The sequence below is a fragment of the Chiloscyllium plagiosum genome, unplaced genomic scaffold (genome assembly GCF_037043375.1).
Source record: "Chiloscyllium plagiosum isolate Xiang-an unplaced genomic scaffold, Cpla_swu_hap1 HiC_scaffold_1, whole genome shotgun sequence".
NCBI lineage: Eukaryota > Metazoa > Chordata > Chondrichthyes > Orectolobiformes > Hemiscylliidae > Chiloscyllium > Chiloscyllium plagiosum.
In genome coordinates this window covers 114,205,186-114,230,202 of record NW_028270139.1, presented here as the reverse complement: position 1 = coordinate 114,230,202, position 25,017 = coordinate 114,205,186, and the positions used below count along the sequence as shown (strand labels likewise).

At 40.7% G+C, this 25,017-nt stretch overlaps 1 protein-coding gene across 13 annotated transcripts in view; it reads left to right on the top strand.

The window, feature by feature from the left end:
• Positions 1 to 25,017, top strand: part of celf4 (CUGBP, Elav-like family member 4) — a 1,190,565-nt gene that overhangs the window by 211,026 nt on the left and 954,522 nt on the right. The window lies entirely within an intron of this gene.

The following is a 25,017-nucleotide window of genomic DNA, read 5'->3' as shown; positions in this document are numbered from 1 at the left end:
GATTATGTTCGGTGTGGACTGGATGGACTGAAGGTTCTGTTTCCGTGATGAATGACTCTCTGACTCTATGTGAATTGGGCACTGCATACTTTTGCTTGACTAATAACAGGGTTATGTTTTATTCCAGAGGAACAACATGCAGATCACTGATGTCTGGCTTGTAAAATGTATTCCGCTTTGTGAATTCTCCATCTTGTGAAAAGCATCCTCCCTTTCACCACTAAGAGATTTAGGGGTTAACTTTCTCATGACAGGAAACTAACACTGTAGTTTCAGTCACTTGTTTTACACCTTGTCACATTGAATGGACTTACTGTTGGCTGCAATTTACTTTGCTGCAGTTTATGGTACAATGGTAGCCTGGACCAGGAGGTCTGGGTTCAAGTCCCTCCAGCCCCAGAGGTGTGTCATTACATTCCAGATAAGTTGATTAAAGTAACTATTTATGCAGTATGTGCCTCTGAACACTGCCTCTTTCAAACACCACCGCCCCCCCCCCCCCCCCCCCCCCCCCCCCCCCACCCCACCCCCTCTCAAGCTCAGGTGGTGAGCATGCTTGCCATGCCCTAAATGGTGCAGGTCAATGCCTCTGAATCCAACATTTGTACAGAATCAGGAATGCATCATGAGACAAAATGATTTATTTGATTTTGTGAAGCTCGACAGTAATCCTGTGTTCGAAAGGGACACACGTCCTTAAGAGTGCTATGTCCCACTTTGCTCTTGTTCTCCTCCTGAGGATATCAGAAGGAAGAAACTCTGTTTAAAAAAAGACAATTCTCCACCACATAGAATGACTTCATAGAACAGATAGTTAATGCTTCATAGAGCTTTGTCGAATGCTTGATTTTACTTTGGCAGATGGGAATTTGAGAAGGCTAGACTGTGCTCCATGGACTATTTTTACATATTTTATGGGCTATATTTGCAATTTATTACTTGTTATGTAAATGGGACATGCTAGAAATGCTTAGTTCTGCTGGCATCTGTGAAACGAAACAGAGTTAATGGAGCTGGTTTGTGACCTTTCATCTTTTGTTCTGTAAATTGTTAAGATTTAAATATATTTAATCATATTTTAGTCTGAAAAATGTTATGTCTGGTACTTTGCTTCTTTGAAAAGGAATGGGATGTATTGGGAATCTTACATTAGCTGTGGTGCTTGGTGTTATTGTTAAACAGGACAATTGTTAGCCCTGGGCTACACAACCTAAGATACAGATCACCAGATCACAAGGGATTTTCCTGCAGTGTATCTCATACAACCACTAAAGAGAAGCCATATTCACAAAAAAAAGAAAGCATCAGATTTGAGTACACTCCTAGGCTTCTCAGGAAAAAAGGATATTCTCATACATCTTTTAATATTTATTACATTGTAGAATGATAAGTTATCAAGCTAACCATCAATTAAAGGCTTCCTACAATCATTTCCATGCCATTATTCATGCTGGAGTAAGACTTTAATTAGGGTTGGTTGCCTTTTTTATGAAGGCAGCAAATATTGGTCACAATTATCTCGAAATGTTGTAATCAGTGTAACACTAAGAACCAGCCCAGCATAATTCAGAGAGCCTCTAATATACTGGTAAGCAGCAAGCATTTCAAAATGATTTATCAAAGCTCCCAATCTCCCCATTTGGGAATAGAAATCAATGTACAAAACATATGATTTACTGTGTGTAGCCATATGCACTGTACATATTTTATTACTTTAGATCAAAGAACCAGAAAAATAGCACTTAGGAAGCCCATCTGGGGTTTCCTCACCATAACACTAATAACAATAAATAGACAGATGAACAGAGGGACAGACAGACAGAAACAGAGAAAGTGAGGGACAAAAAGAAAGAAAACGGTAGTTGAATAAAAAGGGAGCTAAGAACAAAAAAAGATTGGACAACTAGATAGTGGCAAAGAGAAGGAGAAAATGGACAAACTACAAGGCACGTTTTGGGACCAACAAAGATAAGGGATTTACAGAAATAACAGAACAATAATGGTGCAACAATTCTAAAAGATTATTTTGTCCAAACTTAAGTAACTTCTATCCTTCAATAAATAGCTAAACAAACATTTTTTGCATGTTGATACTCTGGCAAGGATTTATTAGGGGCAGATTGCCAGCACTGCAGGGTATAAGATTTGGTTAGACCACATTCAGCAGTCCTTTTATAATATTTTATTGGAAAGTGCAAAATAACAACGTGCACCAACCGTGAATCTATTCGAGGAGCAGTATAAATGTAGAAGTATTACTATTTCATTCTTCAAGCCATCCAATCTCATTTTCAATTATATACTTTTCCGTTCCCGGTCAGTTTCTTAAATTAAAAATAATTCAGTCAGTGATTTTTGTGTACTTGGCTGCTTCAAAGGGATAACTGGAAATGGCCAGATCTACAAGGAAAATATTATTTGAATGCAAGAAATGGCATTGGGTGGGGGGTCCTAAGCCGGTTGATGAAGTAGGTTAGAATGCAACCTTCATGCCTTTGTGATGAGAGGATGATGTATTTTGCCTTGTGATAGTTATAAAATAGCAAAGATATACGGTCTACATTGAGAAATTAGATCCACACCACACTTGAACACATGGACACATATACTTGTCACAGTGCTTTGTGAAAACGTTTAAATAAAACTCCTTTGTGCATTATTTTAAAGCAATGGTTAACCAGTTTAATTTAGGACAGCATACAAATGTGTTTTGTGTGAATACACTAACCAGTGCCCTACCAGAAATATTAAAGCCTGTGGGAGTTTTGCACAGTTCATGTAGGTAAATACATTCTTTATAAATTGGTTTAGGGTGTTCTTATATATATAACACGGAATAAATTTTCCCCTCAGGGTCAAAGCTGATGCAAGCAAGTGAGAAAGAGAGCAAGGAGATTGATTTCTTGATCTCAAGCCTTTTGAAGGTGTCTGGATCAGAGGTACCTGTGGCCATTTTGGGGATGATGCCATTAATCATGTGAAAAGTTTGTTGTGATCTCCTGAGTGACTGCAAATGTAGGAGACTGGGATACAGAATTGAGAAAAATATTTCTAAAAAACAGGAAGCCAGTTGCATATGGACAAGATCTATTTGTTCTTGCCCTTAGTGACCAGTTTCAGTGCATGATAAACTATTTACATTGTAAGATCATCTTCAGTCTGGACCATTGATTTCCAGCTGAAGATGGTTGCAAAGGGGTAAATGGACTTGTAGTGAAAATAGAGCACATAAGTAGCAAAGCAATTATTTATGTTTGTATCTTCCCACAATGATAGTTATTTCCTGTTAACAACTAGTGAACAGCAAAGATTTGCAAGTTAGGGTTATGGTTATGATTGTCTCCATCTCATCTACTTGTAATCACACAGAACTAACTCAGGCATGCCATCCACATCATCTTATTATGTTAGCTCAGCTTTTCTTAGTTTAATTGCCAACGAACGATGGATGTTTTCAGTATTCACAACCACGTCCTTTTGATCCATTCTATTAGTATTGATCACCAGTGTCAAAGGTGCCTCTGTCATGTAGTTTCTGGACAGATTCACAACAAATTACTCTACCTGGCTGACTTGAAAAGAAAATTCAAGCTACTTTCTTCCTTGTCCCTTATTTTCTTCACTCACCAATCCCCCCCATACCCACCATGTAAAGAAAAACACTGTTCCTGAGTTCTAAGTAAGAAAAATTGCCTGCAGGAGGGTTCCCATTCTACAGAACTGCTTTCTTTTGTGCCTTGGTGCCAATTGTATCGATTGATTGCACATAGTAGGCAGCAAAAATTACAGGTTAAAAATGATCATGTCTTTCCTATACGCTTGTGCCATTAATCGAAATAAACATTTTTAAGCGTGCTGTCTTTGAATCGAACTATTGCCAGGTCAAACAATGGCACTGTTATTTTAACCCTTATGAGATAGTTTGCTACCTTAATTACATTTGCTTCCATATAAATAGGGAATGGCAACGTCTAAAAGAGATAAGATGAAAAAGAGCTAATGCTGGAGATCAAATTGAAGAAAATATAAATATACAGCAGGTCTGCCCAGATCTAACAGTAAAACATTCACATTTCATGTGTGCAACTTAGTCAGAATTGAATCTATCCTGAATTCTGAACAACAGCATGTTTTTCTGTTTGTATTGCTTGCCATTCTGCGATATGTTCCAGCTTTGTTCAGATCATTGTTCTCTACTTGGAAAAAGATTTCATCTTTCTAAAGCTAAGAAGGCATGATGGTTTGAATTCCAGTCTTATCAGTAATGTCACAATCTCTCATAGTCCAACTGGGCTACAATAAAGAAGAAAACTGATTGTAATTCAGAAGTTAACCAGTTAAGTTAATATGATCTGGGATGACTTGAGGATTCAGTTGACAATATTGATCCTTTCTGGACACTCTGGAGGCAGGAAACATGTTCCCGTTGATGGGTGAGTGCTGAACCAGAGGACACAGCTTAAAAATACGGGGTAGACCATTTAGGACAGAGATGAGGAGAAACTTCTTCACCCAGAGAGTGGTGGCTGTGTGGAATGCTCTGCCCCAGAGGGCAGTGGAGGCCCAGTCTCTAGATTCATTTAAGAAAGAGTTGGATAGAGCTCTCAAGGATTGTGGAATCAAGGGTTATGGAGATAAGGATCATACTGATTAAGGATGATCAGCCATGATCATATTGAATGGTGGTGCAGGCTCGAAGGGCAGAATGGCCTACTCCTGCACCAATTGTCTATTGTCTATTGTCTATTGTCTAGGGCGGCACAGTGGCACAATGATTAACACTTCTGCCTCACAGTGCCAGAGATCCGGGTTTGATCCCACTCTTGAGCAACTATCTGAGTGGAGTTTACACATTCTCCCCGTGTCTGTGTGGGTTTGCTCCAGTTTCCTCTCTCAGTCCAAAGGTGGATTGGCCTTGGGGAGTATGGGGGCGGGCGGAGGTCTGGGTGGAATGTTCTTCAGAGGGTTGGTGTGCACTTGATGGGCCGAATGGCCTACTTCGACACTGTAGGGATTCTATTCTGAATCCACTTTTTAAAAACTAGGCAATAAGAATATTGCTCTCTTCTTGGCTCATTTTATTCTTTTGGTCATCTGAATATGATTTATAGCATTGAACATAATACCACGATGCTAACCTAATATAATAGAAAATAAAACTTTAAAGTCGGTAAAAGTAATTTGTCTTCATAGCCCATTCCTATCAATAAATCTGCAACTGTAATCTGAGATTATTTAGGGAATTTTAATCATAAAGTGGTTAAAAAAGATGGCTTCATACCAACTCCAGTTATGCTGCAGCCTGTTTGAAGCCCAAGTGATAAGAGACTTTTTCTTTGAGGCAGCCTCTAACTGCTTGCCAAAATTAGACACATCCTTGAATTAGCAACTACTTCAAACCACAGTCACACTTTAGTTTCCCTGTCAATGTGATGTGAAAACTGTCATGTTGATACAAAAACTGTTATATAATTGGCCCTTCCAAACGCTCTTGGAAGGCTTTATGGAAACAATAGGAAAGTATGTTGGTACTGTTGTAAGTTCTAATTGTTATGTTAGACCTGTGGAAGGGAATAGTGTTATAGTCGTGTTGGAGTAAATTTTAACTTAATGACTTTGAATAAGATTTGATTGAACTCGGCTAACTTGCTGTCCTGTTCCTCACTCTGACAAAAGGTCACAGACCCAAAATGTTAATTCTGGTTCTATCTCTACAAATGCTGCCAGATCTGCTCAGTGCTTCCAGTTTTATTGTTTTGTCTTTCACATTCCAGTGTTGCTCATTCTAAACTGATTACTTAATCACAGTTCACGGTAAAAACCAAAAGAACTGTGAATGCTGTAAACCAGAGACAAAAATAGGAATGGCTGGAAAAGCTCAGCAGGTCTGGAAGCATCTGTGCAGAGAAATCATAGTTAACATTTTGGATCGAGTGACCTTTCCTCATAATTAAATGTTCTGAGGAAGGGCCTTATTCCTGATGAAGGGCTTTTGCCTGAAACATCGATTCTCCTGCTCCTCAGAGGCTGCCTGACCTGTTGTGCTTTTCCAGTACCACTCTCTCAGCTCTAATCTCCAGCATCTGCAGTCCTCACTTTCACCTGAGGAGTGGTCACTCAACCTAAAATGTTAACTCTGATTTCTCTCTACAGATGCTGCCAGGCCTGCTGAGCTTTTCCAGAAATATTTGTTTTTGTCATAGTTCATAGTGAGTTTCAGTGTTTTCTCTGTGTGATTTTGAACAGAGGACTCGGACATCTGCTTTTGGGTCTATCTTAGACTATTAGTTGTTCTATTTCTTGATTCTTTGAGCAATTTTGACATTGATATCTGATAAAGAATTTGCAGCCATTTACTTTTTGAGAACTGGCAAAAACAGAAATTCAGCTTTGATTAGCTCAGACAGGAAAGGACAAAATATTAGTAAGCAGGTTGAGAAGGCTTGGATGGTTCTGTCTTGTATGAGCTGCATAATGGTTTGCACAGCTAGATTGACATTACATATCTTTCCAATTGTCAAATATTTTATTCATATGAGAGGTGAGTTGTTCTATTTATGTTGTAATTTGGTGATTCAGTTCTGTTTACGTTTGGCCCTGGGACTTACATCTTCCATCTACAAAACTCATAAATATGAAATGAAAGTGAGGGTCACCTTGTGAAATGTGTCATATGAGTCACTTCCACTTTATTACTTTTAATAAGTATCAAGGAAAGACAAAGTAAATAAAAATGTCAAGGAGCTATATTTATTTGAGATTTACACTCTCTTGTACCTACTTTTAATTTTGACTTGAGCATGGTTGAAGAATTTAGACATCTACTTTGTGGAATTTGCCATTAAGTATTGCCTCAAACTACTTCGGAACCATAACAATGAAATTTAGTAGTTATTCTTCAGATGCAGGCAATCAGTTCAGTCTCTCTCTGAAACCTCAGCACTCCCCCAACACATGGCCCCGGTGTCACCTCACGCCTGTACACTGCCTTGCTGCCATGCAAATACAGATCTGTTATTCAGTTGAACACAAACAACCAAGCGATCTGGCAGAACTGTAAGGTTTGTTAGCATAGCATAAAATATTTGTAGAGCAAGACCTGGAAATTTGATACAAAAGTAAAAGGTCAGCCAGCATTGGAAGCACGAAGAAGAATGCATAACTTTTCAGGGCAGCTTTTGGAGTGTTATTGAAGAACTCTTTCTAAATTATTAAATTGTCTCTTTCTTTCAGGTGCTGACTAATCAATTGTGCATTTTCTGTTTTTATTTCAGCCCTCAGTGCCACTTAGCTAGGATTCAAAAGTTACCTTTAGGAGCCATTTTTAAGAATGGAGATTTAACATGTCACTCATGTGTAATAACTGTAACTACATCAGCCAGATGGACCTCATAGAATATGAGTTTCCTATTTGGGGCTGTTAATCTGGTCTAATCAGGGAGCCCTGGCGATGTGTCAGGCCTAATCGAATAGAAACGAGACCTGAAAATTGAAATGGCCTGTTCCTTAAATTCTAACATGGAAACAACTGATTCCAGTCAGTCATATGCTGAAGGTATGCTTTCTACATTCCAGTGTAAATGTTGGGGTGAACCCATGTCACTTTGCCAGCCTGTCCCACTTCAATCTTTTGGACACAATTGGTTTGAGGCACAATACTATCCATCCTTTCTTTGTGATTCCTCTTAACCTTCCTTATTCTAGCCCCAACCTCTTCCCTGCATTTGACATACTTTTCCTGATTTTTATTGCTATTCTATTTCTATTATTATTTCAGTATACATTATAAGCCTCCCTTTTCTTCCTTAATTCTTCATGAATATCCCTAGTCATTCATGTATCTTTGGCTTCTCCTCATTTATTTCTCATGGGCATGTACCTAACTTGCACCCTATCCATCTCTCTTTTGAAATTCTCCTATTTTTCACCCACTGTTCTATCCACCAAAAAATGTGTTTCCAATCAACCTACTCCAGTTCAAGGTTTAGACTACTGAAATCTGCCTTTGTCCAGTCTGGGAACTTAATCATTTGTGAATTTTATCCTTTAGTGACTTAACATTGAACATGATTATAGTGTTGTTGCTATTTCCCAAATGTTCTCCTCCTGGCCTGCCTCATTTCCCAGGACAAGATTCAGCATCGCTTCCTCATAGCACTAGAAATGTATAGTTCCAGAAAGTTCTCCTGCACAAAATGCAGCAATTTCTCCCCTTTTGTGCCCAATAATCTATCTTTTCTCCCAATTTACCCTACGGTAAATGAAATCAGCAACTATTAAAACCCTACTTGTCCTGCATATAACTGCCGAGGAATGCTCTCTTCTGCTTCCTCTCCATCATTTGGAGGTCTGTAATAAATACACAACAAGCTCACTGTTCGCTTCCTGTTTTGCACTTCCAACTATATAGATTCCAATTCAGGAACTACATCTCGTTCAAGGGCAATGATACCATCTTTGACTAAGACTGCTTCACCTCCTCCAATTTAACCAAATATATTTCCACTAAAAGCCTTATAACCCGGGATGTTAAGTATCTACTCCTGTTCTGTAAGGGTCGTATAGGCAGAACCTCTCATAACATTTCAGAAGTATTTGATATGCACTTGCGATGCCAAGGGATTCCTTGTGATGGGCCAAGTGCTGGAAAATAGGTGAGCCAAGATGGTTATTTTTGGCTCTTAAGGGTGTTCAAGGTTTGTGTAAACATTTGTAGGTCAGGTGCTGGTTGTCATGGTTGTGAGTATGTTCACCGAGCTGGGAAGTTCATTTGCAGATATTTTGTCCCCTGTCTAGGTGACATCTTCAGTGTTTTGGAGCCTCCTGTGAAGTGCTGCTATACTGGATCTTCTGGAATTTATTTGGTTCCATTCCTGCTGGTTCCAGTTGCCAGTTCTGGTTGTTCATTGTAGCAGCCGGGATATTGGGTCTAGGTCTATGTGTTTGTTGATGGAGTCCGTGGCTGAGTGTAATGCTTCTAGAAACTCTCGGGTTGTCCTCTATTTGGCTTGTCCTATCATCATTGTGTTGTCCCAGTCGAATTTATGGTTCATGTCATCTGTGTGTATGGCTACTAGTGACAGCTGGTCATGGTGTTTAGTGGCTAGTTGGTGTTCATGGATGCGTATTGCTAGTTGTCTGCCTGTTTGCCCTATGTAGTGTTTCATGCAATCTTTGAATGGAATCCTATAAATTATGTTCATCTTGCACATGATGGGTACAGGGTCTTTTGTCCTGGTGAGTTGTTGTCTGAGTGCGGTTGTTGGTTTATGGGCTGTCATGAATCCAAGTGGTCAGAGAAGTCTGGCTGTCAGTCCCAAGACTTTTTTCATGTGAGGTAGCATGACTAGTAAGTTAGATCGTGGCATGTCCTTGTCACATTGTTGATCTGTTAGGCATCTGCGGATGAAGTTGCAGGAATGTCCGTTCTTGGTGAACACTCTGTAGAGTGCCTTCGTAGGTCAGGAATGCTGCAGTGTGTTGTAGCCCTTTTGAACACGGTCCTAATACAGCTTCTCTTGTGTGCGTTCACGTTATTGCTGTTTTACTGCAAACCTGGTCAGTGTGTGTGTGTGTCTTTACTGTACACTTTTGAGGTGCATTCACAGTTTTATGTTCTTTGTACCATCACATCCAGAAATGGGAGTTGATTGTTGGTTTCCTCCTCTCTCGTGAATGTGATTCCTGCGAGCATAGTGTTGATACTAGTGTGTGTTCTCGATTTCTGTTCTCTTAATGATAACAAAAGTATTGTCCATGTATCTGATCCCGAATTTGGGTTGGATTTGTGGGAGGGCTGTTTGTTCCAGTTTTGCAGTTTTACGGGTAACCCCATAGGTGTCCCATTGATCTGTTCATACATTTGGTTATTAAATGCGATATGTGTCGTCAAGCACAGGTTTGAGTATGCAGTCTTTGTTGATAGGTTCCCCATTGTGTTATCTGTTCTGCTTGTCTAGGATGTTGCCTATTGTCTCTCTGGCTGGAGTTTTGTCAATTGAAGTGAAAGTGGTCTCCAGCCACTCGGATACATGACAGCCAATAAACCAACAGCTGCGCTCAGACAAGAACTCACCAGAACAAAAGACCCTATACCGATCGTGTGCAAGATTAACGTAATTTACAGGATTCTGTGTTGCAGACGTTTCGTCCCCTGTCTAGGTGTCATCCTCAGTGCTTGGGAGCCTCCTGTGAAGCGCTTCTGTGATGTTTCCTCCGACATTTATAGTGATTTGTATCTGCCGCTTCTGGTTGTGAGTTCCAGCTGTTTGGCATAGGATTCCCATTTCCTGGCTTGTCTTAGCGTCTGTGAGAAGATTTGTAGCTCGGGTGCTTGTTGTTGTGGTTCTGTTCGCCGAGCTGGGAATTTGTGTTGCAGACGTTTCGTCCTCTGTCTAGGTGACATCCTCAGTGCTTGGGAGCCTCCTGTGAAGTGCTTCTGTGATCTTTCCTCCGGCATTTATAGTGGTTTGTATCTGCCGCTTCCGGTTGATACAAGCTGGAACTGACAACCGGAAGTGGCAGATACAAATGACTATAAATGCCAGAGGAAACATCACAGAAGCGCTTCACAGGAGGCTCCCAAGCACTGAGGATGTCACCTAGACAGGGGACGAAACGTCTGCAACACAAATTCCCAGCTCGGCGAACAGAACCACAACAACGAGCACCTGAGCTACAAATCTTCTCACAAACTTTTACAGGATTCCATGCAAAGACTGCACGAAACACTATGTAGGGCAAACAGGCAGACAACTAGCAATTCGCATTGACGAACACCAACTAGCCACTAGACACTACAACCAGCTGTCCCTAGTAGCTATGCACACAGATGACAAAGACCACAAATTTGACTGGGACAACACAACGATCATAGGACAAGCCAAACAGAGGATAACCAGAGAATTTCTAGAAGTATGGTACTCAGCCATGGACTCCATCAACAAGTACATAGACCTGGACTCAATATACCAGCCACTACAGCAAACAACCAAAACCGGCAACCGGAACCAGCAGGAATGGAACCAAATAAATCCAAGAAGATCCAGTACAGCTGCGCTTCACAGGAGGCTCCAAAGTACTGAGGGTGTCATCCAGATAGGGAATGAAATGTCTACAAATCAACTTCTTGAGGATGTCTTGGGCCAAAGGTCCTTTTCCTGTGTTGTAAATCTCATTGGCTCTGTGACTTGCACTTGAATTAAAAACAGGATGTGAAAGTATTAAAGGATATTTTAAAAGATTTTAAAGTTTTCCTTACAATTGAAAAAAATTAGTCCTTTGTTATGTTTTCCAATTTTCAAAACTGCATTTGTGAAAATCTTATTTCGAGAGACATTCAACACCTTCCGTGAAAATGAGGACTGAAACCTTAGAAAAGGCTGCTTGTATAAATTGGTTACTGTGCTCCTCTACAGGTTTCTGGCCACAACAAACCTGTGTGTGGCTTGGTCACCTAGGGACCCAGATTCAGCTGAAATGCAGATACCAGGTGTAACATCTGAAAACAAAGGCTGAGCAAAGTCTGTTATCGCAGACTTTCTGTCTCAGAGACTTTGAATAACAACAGAGCAAGAGACAGACAGACAAGAGACAAACGCAGCTGAGAGTAGAAGGGAAAGTGTTGTGCTGCATTAGTTCCCAGGAGGAATGGTAATGGCACCTGGCTCTCCAGTCAGAGAGAGTGACCCAGCAAAATTTTTAATACTCTGAAAGATTCCTCCTAATGTGTAATTCCTGCTTCCAGAGCCCTCTTTGGGGCTGCTGGAGATTGATTTAGAATTTCTTAGAGACTGAGAGAAATGATAAGAATTAAACCAGCTGAAAGATGGCAGTAGATTCAGACAGATTCTTAAGAAGACTGCATTTCCGCAGACATGGTGCTGGGAACTAAATGTGGTGAGTGATTTTCAATCACGGACAAAAGGAATGTCTCTCCTGTCATTCAGAATATTAGTTTCCTTCTAAGTAGCATTTAGTTGATATTCCTTAAGTTAGGTTGTTACAATAAAAGTCTTAAAGCTTGAAATTTTATAACGCTGACCACTGGGAATTCAAATACTTTTTTAAAAAGTTAACTTTTTAAAAATTACCAGTCTCTATGTAAATTTGATGCAGGTGTGTTTTGTTGAATCGAGCCACATCAATGAGAAGGATACACTCACTGATACTAACATCACTTAGCTCAATGAGCTTAAAGCAACTGTTAGTGAGTTTTGAGAAGATTTGTATTCAAAAAGAACGGGTACCCAATGAACACAGTCTGCCAATTTCTGAGCAACAAGCCCAAACAAGCAGACAAAACACGTCCAGAAACCCGAGTCACTCTCCCCTACATCAAAGATATCTGAGAAATGACTGCCAGACTACTCAGTCCCTTTGACATCATGGGAGCCCACAAACCCACCAGCACACTAAAGCAGCAGCTAATGAACTTGAAAGACCCCATACAGACAACAAGCAAAACTAATGTAATTTACAAAATACCGTGCAAGAACTGTAATGAACACTATATTGGACAAACAGGCAGAAAGCTAGTCACCAGGATACATGAACACCAACTAGCCACAAAAGGACATGACCCACTCTCACTGGTATCCTTACATGCAGATGAGGAAGGACACCACTTCAACTGGGACAACACATCCACCCTAGGACAAGCCAAACAGAGACATGCATGAGAATTCCTAGAAGCATGGCGTTCCAACCGGATCTTTATCAAGAAACACATTGACTTGGATCCCGTTTATCACCCCCCTGAGAAAAGGAAACGGAAATGACATCACCATAGGAAATGATGTCACCATAGGAAATAATATCACCAACCCAAGGAAACCCAAACATATAAATAGAAAGTAGGCTACACCATCAGTGCTTCATTCAGAGGCTCACTGAAGGTGTTACCTGGCATGAAGACAAAACATCTGAAAAATAACCTTCCAGCTCAGTGATCCTCAAAGTAACTACGTTATTTCACATTAAAAAAAACAGAGATAGGACTTACATGTGTTGATTTTTGGAAGGGAGGTTACATTGAGGTCACAGTCACTTAGTGCACATTTGAAATTCTACATAATTAAATATAATCACAGATAACTAGTAGTAAAAGATGTCTTTCTCCGAATGGCAAATGCAATTCAATGTGATAGCCATTAGTATCAAAAGGAGCAATTTCTTTGTTATTTTTGTCTGATATTCTCAACTGAGCTACTGATGGACAAGAATGCTGAACATATTGAAATGACATTTTATAGTTTAAACTTTTATATTTAGCAAGCTCTATAGTAAGATGATCTGTAAAATGTCGATGCTGAGCCTGTTTCTCAAGCCAGGATGGAAAGCCATCTGATTGTCAGAAATCTATGCAGTAAATGGTTATTCACCCAATGGTGTGACTACAATCAATTAATCACATTTTATTAATCCTCAATAGGTCAAAAATCCATCAAGGCCATATTATTTCTGCACCATTTGTGCCATTTCCCAAGTAACACAAAGTAATTCTAGGGGATTATAGGTTATCGACCAGTGCAGAGTTGCTCAAGGTCAGACTGAAAGGGTGGGATGAGCACAATCAGTTTCTCTGATGAATCAACCAAAATCACTGAACCCCATAATGATCGAATATTCTGTATTTGCAAGCAAAATCTGACTCTGTACATCTTGCTTTGTTACATCTAGGCTGCTGTTAAAAATTACAATTATAGTTTACTTTACTGAACCTTTGCTTTTATTTCCAGGTTTAAAAAAAATGTGCCATTCAGAATGAGTGCCTTGGGGTGACTGCTGTTCTCCAAAACTCTCAAACTCAGATATAGCTGTCAACTGTCCAGTCATTAAGTAAGCTAATAGTAACAAATGTAAGAAAACAGTGGCATAATAAGAATGTCCCTGCAATAGAAATGCATTGGCCCAGGCTAATGCTTCAGAGACATAGACTCCACATCAGCTAGTGGAATCTAATTGTGATTGCTAGTCTCAGTAATGGTGACCATAAATTCATCATTGATTCTTGTGAAAATCCATCTGGTTCACTAATGTCCTTCAGAGAAGGAAATCTGCAGTACCCACCTGGCCTACATGCGACTCCAGCCCCACAACAAGGTGGTTGACTATTAACTGTCCTCTAAATGTCTTATCAAGCCATTCTATTCAAAAAGGTTAACAGTGGGAAAAGAGGAGGAAAGAATACAAGTGAAGAGTGAAAGGCAGAGAGATTACAAAACAAATGAGATAAAGGGCATCAACAAAATGAGATGGTACTCTGCCTTATATTGAAATTCCTGTTGCCATTTCATCTCTCTTGCTATCCAGCCAACAACTGATTTTCCCTTTTTGTGTTCTTTCTTCCCCCTTCTGCCTCTGGACTTAGTAAAAAGCTGTAACATCTCCATTTTATTCCAAATCTGGCCAAAAGATATTGTTGGTATGCTGATCTCTCATTCCCTGTGTTTGTTTTAAGAATACAAGTAATTTTCTTCCTCTTTATTCTGCCATACACTTCCAAGATATTAAAGTGATATGTTAAAACTTTGGCATGTCAATTTCAGACCAATCAAAACTTTGTTATGATAGAATTGTGAGTCATAGAATCATTATGTCACAGGATGAGATCATTCAGCCCATTGAAACTCTCCACAAGACTACGTCAGTTAGTCTCACTCTCCCATCCTTGCTCCATGGTCAGATGTTATTTTTCCCCTTTCGATGCTTATTCCACTCAATTTTTGAAGCCACAATTCACATGGCCTCTATTCTCAGGCAGTACCTTCCAGATTTGAGCCATTTGACATAAAGAAAAGCTTTCCTTTGTGCTACCTTTGGTCCTTTTACCACCTTTGAGCAGGGTCTTCTGGTTCTTGATCTTTCTGCCAATGCGAACAGTCTGTCTCTATACTCTTTCTGGACGTCTCAGGATTTTCCACACCTCTTACCAAATCTCCACTCAACTTTCTCTTCACTAAAACAATAACTCACCATCCTCAACTGATGGATGTAACTGAGGTTCCCCATCCCTGGAAATAATTACTGTAAAATTTGTCTGTACTTCACTTAAGCTTCCATATCTTTCCTAGAACTGGACACAATACTTCAGGTGAGGTTGAGATGATGTTTTATAACTATCATTGCATCTTTATGGCTGAAAACCTAATTCACAAAGCTAGGTTTACGAGCTAGGTGGAGTCAAGAAGCCGCAACAGACACATTGACAATTTTTTTTTTAAATGACCACATAGATAAACACAGTAAATCTCCAGAAATCTCATTGACCCAAAGATCAAATGTCGTAAGTCCTGCTGAGATGAATTTAGCAGACATTTTGCACTCGTAATCTTAACAAGTTGAGGAAGTTTGCATGTAGTGTTTGGGACCAAACTGGCATGAATCAAGTCCAAATTTCCTCTGGAAATTAAGAACAATGACATTCTACTGCTGAACTAATGCTTAAAAGCTCTAGTAAAGTTTGGGATGTTAATTTTAAGAGGTTCTTGCTATCTATATAATTGTAGCTGGCTACGCCCATTGTTTCTACCCTATCAAAGCTTCAAGTATTGGTCTGATACAGAGTAGACTACAAGGCTTACAGTGTAAAGAGTTAAACCTGCCTGTGTGATCAGCTAATGAGACTTAATACATGTCATCACTGGCAACGATGGAATGACACAAGAGTTAGCTCTCTCTTGAAGCCTCATGGCAAGATGAAGCTGCTGCGAGATGCCTCTTCAATAAAGTTAATATTTTTCTTTCCACAGCAGAATACTGTGTGAATAATTGATGACTGTTTCTTTTTGACCAAAGTGCCTCAGTCCTGTCTCTTGAAGTATGTCAGACAGCCAGAAGTTCGGTGGCAGATACCACAGAAGAAAGACAGCAGGAGAAAATGGGAATAGAGTGATAAATAGGTGAAACAGGCTAAAGAATGGGCTTAAGGGATAGCAAACATGAAACAGGCATAGAGGGACACTGAACATGAAGGAAGAATGGCAAATAAGAACAGCTCAACCCAGAAACTGTGAAACGAGGTTGGAGAGGTAAAACCTAACAGAGAAATGGCTCAGAAGCAAGAAAAAATCAACAGCAGAGGAATTGCCTGAAGGGAAACAATAAGGAGAATCAAAGAAGTCAAAAAAGGGAAAATCTTGAGGCAGATTTATTGCTTGTGCACATATGTGCACAAATTAAGCAAGAGTTTATCAGAGATGTAGAAAAGGTTTAACCAGGTTATTGGAATACTGATCTCTCATTCCCTGATTTTGTTTTTAAGAATACAGATAAATTCTTTCCTCTTTATTCTGTCAAACACGTCCAATAATCACAAACCAATGCAATACTTTGCTCACAATAAGTACTTTGGTATCGCTGCCATACATTTATTCCTGTCTGCTTGTTTAACTTAGCCCAGTGTTTAATTTCCAATTCCCATTTTCACTATCAGGAAGAAAGATTAATAAGAATAAAGAAGTCCAATAATAATCAGTAGTAGGATTGAAAGAATTACAATTGAAGATGAGCAAATCCATCAGTTTCTGAAAGGACATGGGCTTGAAATGCCTTTCAAACTGCCCCAGTTCAACACTATTCATGTGAAGCAGCAAAAGGAGGAGTGTAGGTTCTTCATGAGCAATCACTTTAATAGATTAGTTGTGGGGAGAATTGGTGAGAAGGCAGAAGGTCAAAAGTCAAGCACACTGACTTTTGTCATTGAAAAAAGTTAAAGGTTTGAATTGCCAACTACTGGGTACTTTCAAACGCTGCAATTAGATGAAGGCTCTATCTGAGGTACAAAAACTAATCCAGTGAGGCAATGACAAAGCACAAAAAGTTTAAAATGGCAGGCATTGAAGTTTGCTGGTTTGAAAAGGTATGGAAAGCATAAACAAATGAGAACCTTCAGAAGGCAGTAAAACGAACAGCAGAGCAGATAAAATAGGCAAGGAGTGGTGAAGAATTATTGGAAAGCTACTGAAATGAAGTTTCAGATCAGAAACCTATAAGGACATACAGGACAACAATGGGAGAGCAAGATAAAATAATTGACCTTATATTCCCAGTGAGGTGTATGATTCTAAGAATTAGAACTATATTGTGCTAGTCCTATCTCTGACATATATACTGCCTTTGAGTGGTGATCTCTGTAGGATTATCATACACAGAATCTATCCCAATGGACTTGGTCATAATTGGAACTGAACAAAGCCGAAGATAGGAAGATGAAGCAGAATTTGGTCACCGGGGGATCATTAATTGCTGAAGGGGGAATTTCTACCCCTCGCTTGAAAAAAACTGCAAAACTCAAAGCACTGCCAACGAATCTAAGTACACCACATGGACCCAGTTAGGACTAATTGCAATTCACAGATTCCAAGTTCTTGAGTTTATGATGGTGGTAAATGTGAGGAGGAATAGTGAGGAGCTGAATGGGTAGGGATTATGATGATAAGTCTAAGTGAGAAAAAAGGACCACAGTGCTGGCAGACCAGGCTGTGGTGGGAGCGTCCAATCTCAAAAAGGAGCCAGTAATGGAGGATGCACCCTTAATTTCCTGTCTGAAGTCTGAGTAGAGTGACCTGCCAGGTGTCCCCCGTCCTGAACATCTCAGAACAACCAAATGTTTGCAGCCAGAAAGGAAAGCAGCCCTTAAGTGGCCTGTAAGTGGTAACGTCAGACCTCAATCAGGCCAAGGACAGATGGACCACCCTAGATCTCACCCACCCCACTCCCCTCTCATAAGCAGATCCTGGCTGGTGAAAAGTCCCTCTGGGGATTATTAAGCACCCCTTACCTGCAGATCTGCTGGCAGGGGACTGTTGAAAAGAATTAGGGTGGAAGATAAATTGGCTTGGAAGTAGAGTGTTTTGCTACTTCTGGTAGCAAATATCAGCATCAAACATGGCCCAGTTCAGCACAGCTTAGCACAGGATAACACAGATCAAATCTCCGTTTACTCTGTTCTTATAATTTGCATGCTCTAACACAACACCACTACACAGATGCCCTTCATCAGTACCACGCCCAAATCAGAGGTACTTACAAAATCTGAAGCTTATCCATGTTAATTTAATGTGTGAAGTCTCAGTACCAGCACTGTTGAGCAAGAAAATGTCCTGTCCTGGCACATTTCTGATGGAAATGGCCTGCAGAAAATCCAGTCTAATTTCTCCAAATTCATTCCACCTAATACCTTTATGGTTTATCGACAAAAAAGGCATACAACATATCTGCCAATATTAAATTTGAACCTAAATCCCACATGGAAATTGAAGTGCTCTACACCCATCCCTACATCCATCCTTCCTCTCCCAATCAAGCTGCATTAAAGCTGTTTGTTGGCAAGGGTATATATTTTAATAAAACTGGCATTTTTTTTGGGTAAAGCAATTGATTGAGGTAATTAAGAATTTTAAATAGAATAATGCCGGGTTGGAATGTTTCCCAAACTTCATAGCTGGAACAAAATTGAGAGATTCTATTAGCTTTCTAATCCTGTCTGGCTTTGTAAAACACTGTAGAAATAATGGATTGTAATTTAGGTTTGTTCTAGCATTTTTATGTCTAATGCCTAATTTGGTCCTTGAGGTCATCTTTCATAAACCAACTCATTACTAGGGCTCATATACCTCTTGGCTCATCCAAAAAAAGTGAATAACTGAACAGAATGCAACTAATACCTACTTTAATACACTAATTCTCTGCAATTAAATAGAAGAATTACTTAATTTTTGGAGTTATGCAGTGACAGCATTGATTTTTCTTGTTTAACAAGTGGATTCTTGTCTCAATTGCACTTAATCAAGACTGAACCTTTAGTCCATGTCATTGTCCACTTGGTCATATTTTTAACCAAACACATTCTACTTTTGCTGATTTTGATTTACAGAAATTGTGGCATTATTCAATGCAAAACATGAAAATCTCCTGGTGCCTTGACAAATGTTCACTCTTTGAATTGAAACCACCAAAAACAACACACATCTGAGGCAATCATGTCTGCTTGACACCAGTGCATTTCAGTTATTTGTCATCTGGATTTAGTGTTTGTGAAGTTCGTTTTCAATATTTCACAAAAGTCTCATTGGATGCCAAAGAGATGTAAGCCTAGTTTATCATAATTCAGAATGAGCCAGCACTGCAGTAACACAGCTGAGTGTAGTTTAAAATAGGATTTCAGTAACATTTAAGGTATGAGGATGAGTAAATAAGGTTGGTAGACTCAGCCTTTTTCATTGTATGTCACAGTTACAGGTGACAATCATCCAGATGCTGTTTATATATGAGGGAATTTCATTATAAACATAAAGAGAGAGAAATAGATGCACTAGTGGTGTCAAGCAAACTAATCCCCACACCCAAAGTGCTGTTTATGTCAATGATATGGAATGTCAAAGCTCATAAAATACCAAGTCTGTCACTTCTAGCCACTTTTGGATCAACTTTTAGCAATGTTATACAAAGAAAAAAAATGACATGGGATCTCTCTCTTCTTGCCCTGTGTATCCTCCAGCTCGGTAGGTCATGATTATGAGGTCACAAGCACAATTGTGACACGTCATCAAGAAGCGGGCTCAGTGGATAGGTCCTGACACTGCACAGGTTTAGTATTGACATGGATCAAATCTACCACTTTGATGCCAGGATGTTGCGAGGATTGCAGGGTATGAGCTGCAGGAAGATGCTGAATAGGCTGGGGCTGTTTTCCCTGGAGCGTTGGAGGCTGAGGGGTGACCTTATAGGGGTTTATAAAATCATGAAGGGCATGGATAGTGAAAATAGACAAGGTCTTTTCCCTGGGTTGAGGGAGTCCAGAACTAGAGGCCATAGATTTAGAGCGAAAGGGGAAAGATTTAAAAGTCACCTAAGGGGCAACATTTTCATTCAAAGGGTAGTGCATGCATGGAATGAGCTGCCAGAGGAAGTAATGGAAGCTGGTACAATTACAACATTTAAAAGACATATGGATGGGTACAAGAATAGGAAGGGTTTAGAGACATATGGGCTAAGTGCTTGCAAATGGGACTAGATTAGTTTAGGATATCTGGTCAGCATGGATGAGTTGGACCGAAGGGTCTGTTTCTGACCAGTACATCTCTATGACTCTTTGACTTTGAACATTACATGTCCTGTTAAGCACTCTTTTCAACACATCCAGCTGAACATATATTCAACTATCACACAATCCACCCTCCACAAGTGCTATTTAAAGGGATCACCAATAAACGTCTGGTGAGGTGCTTTTGACTTTGCATTGATGGTGCTGTTGCCATTGAGTGAGTAGAACTATTTTGCTCAATGCTTTTAAAAGAATTTGAAAATGTTTTTGAATTCAAAACCCAGTGATGTTGTATCTCACCAAGGAGGTAAGAAGAGTTTGGAGACCTTTCAGCAGGAGACCTGTTTTACACAGAAAATACGAGCAATTAGCATTGTATTCAGTCCTTTGAGCCTGCTCCACTGTCCAATGTAATCATAGCTGGTCACAAAGCTCCCTGTTCACTAATGGGAGCTTTTCGCTGCATACCCTGCAGCATAGCAAGGACAATCAGAACAGACACTGGAGAAGGAAACAGAGGGAGAAGGAGGTGAAGGCTGTCAGTAGAAAGCTACACCCCGCTAGTGTCTTCAAGGAACAGTCCTTTTACCTGTATATCAGACAGGAACAGTGTCTGAGCTAGACCATTACATGAAGGACTTGGGATGTAACACAGTTCAGGGACCATCAGTCAATGAGCAGCTGCAAAGCAGAGGAGGTCAGTACTGCCGGTGGCTGTTAAAATCATTGTTGCCCTCCATTTGTAATTTGTACATCCAAGCATTTGAAACAAGGAGGTAGCACAAAGTTTGGGTGCTCCACACATCTAGGTGTGGAGATGTGTATAATGATCTTAATTCAGTTGTTAAACTGGACTGTCCTTCAATTAGTAACAGAACAACTGATAGTTTGAAACTGTTCTACCTTGCAAAAGGCATTGGTTCTGGCAATTAATAAATCTCTAATAAGTTGTTTATAAACTTCTTTTTTGATTTGTTTTATTCTTTTAAACATTCATTCGTGGAATAGAGGCAACACTGGCTGGCCAGCATTTACAATCCGTTCTTACTTGCCCTTGAGAAGGTGGTAGTGAGCTGAGCTGCCTTCTGCAACCATTGCATGCCATTTTCTGTAGGTATGCCCATAATGCCATTAGGGAGGGAATTCAAGGACTTTGACCTAACAACACTGAAGGGACAATGATAAATTTCCAAGTCAGCATGGTGGCTTGGAGGAAAACTTTAAGTTGGTGGTGTTCCCATTATCTGTGCCTTTGTCCTTTTAGTTTGAATGCATTTGGAAAGTGTTGTCTAATGAGCCTCGGTGAATTTCTGCAGTGCATCTTATAGACGGTACACACTGCTGCGACTGAATGCCATTGGTGGAGGGAGTAGACCTTATATCTTCAGCTACCACTTTGCAAGAAATCTCCTTCCTCTTTCCATCCATGCTGTATTTAAGATTTTCAACAGCAATTTGATTTGTCTTGAATTTGAATGTAATCCAAAAATTATATTCATGAATTCATTTAAATTTACAGAGTCACAGATATAGGGTTGGAGGATGGGACCAGCTGGATAGCTCTTTCAGGAGCCAGTACAGGCATGTTGGGTCGAATAGTCTCCTTCTGTAGTGTAAAATTCTATAAGTCTATGATTCATGGACTTCTTACTTGTGTTCAAATTTCTCTGGCTTTTAAAGTTGATGAAAATAATGGAGAAACAATGGAAGTGATCATGTTGAGGTAATGTCACTGGATAGTAATATGGAATGACAGAATAGTATTCTGAGGACATGAGATCAACGGCACACATAAACACAGGTAAGAAGCTTGTTTTAAGTACCTAGTATGAACAGAGAGAAAAAGCTGTGCAATTTTAAAAATGAGCATTTGGAATCTTTGAGGTGTTAGATTTTAAATCAGAGGCCGGTTCTTTATTTGTTGATTAGCATTCTGCAGTAGTGACAAAGTTGTAGTGACTTTAAGCTGTCAGTGAGTGGTTGTTGTCCCAAGTTGCTGTATCATCGGGCACTGAATTTGGGATTGAGTGATATGGAGGGAGTGAGACTTCAAATTCTTTTTTTTTTCAGTTCCTATTTATTTTTCTGTCTCTGTTTAGCTTCTACAAGCAGCTGTTGATATGGGTAATTTCTAATTCCTCAATCTGTTGATTGCTTTTTCAAGTTTTTATTTCCGACATCTGAATTTATAGAGTCTGAATTACACTGGATGAAACTTCTTGACTCTGAGTTAAGTTGTGCTTTTTCTGTCTTTGGGTGGAATGGTAATTACTGTGCAGATAGGTTTTGTATATTCACAGTTTCAAAGCTTGCTACAATCTGTGGTCAGGTGATTATGGCAGCCATTTTAGGTCAGTATTTGTCCTTTTGAAGAATCACTTTTAACATGAAGAATGCAGGTAATAAAATTAGATGATGGAATTTGATTATTGATGGTCCATGTTTATCGATATGTTGTCCACATTCACACCCATAAGTATTTTGTAAGTTTCTATTAGATCACGTTTCACTCTTCAAGACTTGAGAAAATATAGAACTCTATAAAATAACCTTGCCATCCTAAAGCTTAACCTGGTGAAGCTCCATTGTATTGTCTTCATAGCAAGAAGCTTACTTTCATTCTAGAAATGTTAGGAAACAAAAGGTTTAGTGAGAGGGAGGAACTGAAAGAAATCAGTATTAGCCGATAAATGGTGCTAGGGAAATTAATGGGATTGAAGGCCATTAAATCCCCAGGGCCTGATCATCTATATCCCTGAGTACTCAAGGAAATGCACCTAGAAATAGTGAATGGTGGTCAACTTCTAAAATTCAAGACTCTGGAATAGTTCCTACAGATTGGAGGGCAGCTAATATAACCCTTCTTTTAAAGAAGGAGGCAGAGATCATACTAAGAGTCATAGAACAGTCAGCCTGATGTCAGCAGTGGGAAAAATTCTAAAGTCCATTATAAAGGATTTAATGGCCTAGTAATTGGAAAACAGCAACAGGGTTATATAGTGATTCTAATGAAGTCAGCCAGGTGGACCTCACAGAAAATGAGTTCTGTGATTGGCGCTTTTAATCTGTTCCAATCAGGGAGTCCTGGCTGACAGATTAAAATAGGAGTGTCAGACATCCTGTTCACTCTGAGAGCTGACTCTGAGGGACCTGGGGAGAAAGTGAGGTCTGCAGATGCTGGAGATCAGAGCTGGAAATGTGTTGCTGGAAAAGCGCAGCAGGTCAGGCAGCATCCAGGGAACAGGAGAATCGACGTTTCGGGCTTATGCCCGAAACGTCGATTCTCCTGTTCCCTGGATGCTGCCTGACCTGCTGCGCTTTTCCAGCAACACATTTCCAGCTCTGATCTCCAGCATCTGCAGACCTCACTTTCTCCTCAAAGATTTCAACCTACTGCGAATCCTCTTACAAGGATGCCTTCCTTGAAGAAGCTCTCTTCCTCCCTCTACAAAGATTTCAGTGAGTCCCTCTCTCACTGCACCCCCCAGGTCATCTCCTCTGCATAGAAGCTCTTCAGCCACATTCTCAAACAGACTCGCTACCACAGCCACATCTCCTTCCTCAGCACCTGCCTACGGAACCGACTTATCCCGCACGGACTCCGGACTACGTTCCGACCAACAAAACTTGGACCCAACCAGGACAACCAGTACCTACAACAAATACGAAGCCTCCAGCAACAGACCTCCCTCCGGATCCTCCGCTCCACGCTTGCAGCCATGCGCCGCTACCTACATTCCCTGCAATTAGACCTGCCCCAGCTCAGGACAACACTCTCACAGACCTGCAAAGGACCTCCAAGGGCTTATGCCCGAAACGTCGATTCTCCTGTTCCCTGGATGCTGCCTGACCTGCTGCGCTTTTCCAGCAACACATTTCCAGCTCTGAGGGACCTGGATCAGTGTCAAGGATTCTCCATGCATAAATAAAGAGTGACTTGATGACCGGATTCCAGGCCTCTGCGCGGTTATTTCAGATGGTACAGAGTAAGCATGGATTGACAAAAGGAAAGTCTGCCGCCTTCGCCTCCGCACCTACTTCTCTAACCAGGACTCCTGCCCACCCTCTGATGACCCCTTCTCCCGCCTCCAACACACCACACCCACTTGGACACCCCGTGCTGGCCATCTTCCGCAGCTACACTGGCACCACCCCCCACCTTTTCCTCCGCTACATTGATGACTATATCGGCGCTACCTCGTGCTCCCACGAGGAGGTTGAACAATTCATCCACTTTACTAACACCTTCCACCCCAACCTCAAATTTACCTGGACTCCTCCCTCCCCTTCCTAGACCTCTCCATCTCTATCTCGGACGACCGACTCAACACGGACGTATACTATAAACCGACCGACTCCCACAGCTACCTAGATTACACCTCTTCCCACTCTGCCCCCTGTAAAAAAGCCATCCCATATTCCCAATTCCTTCGCCTTCGCCACATCTGCTCCCAGGAGGACCAATTCCAATATCAAACAACCCAGATGGCCTCCTTCTTCAAAGACCGCAATTTCCCCTCAGACGTGGTTGATGATCCTCTCCACCGCATTTCCTCCACTTCCCACTCCTCTGCCCTTGAACCCCGCCCCTCTAATCGCCACCAGGACAGAACCCCACTGGTCCTCACCTACCACCCCACCAACCTCCAGATACATCGGATCACCCTTCGTCATTTCCACCATCTCCAAACGGACCCCACCACCAAGGATATATTTCTCTCCCCACCCCTATCAGCATTCCGGAAAGACCACTCCCTCCGCGACTCCCTTGTCAGATCCACACCCCCCACCAACCCAACCTCCACTCCTGACATCTTCCCCTGCAACCACAATAAATGCAAAACTTGCGCCCACACCTCCCCCCTCACTTCCCTCCAAGACCCCAAGGGATCCTTCAATATCCATCAGAAATTCACCTGCACCTCCACACACATCATTTACTGCATCCGCTGCACCCGATATGGCCTCCT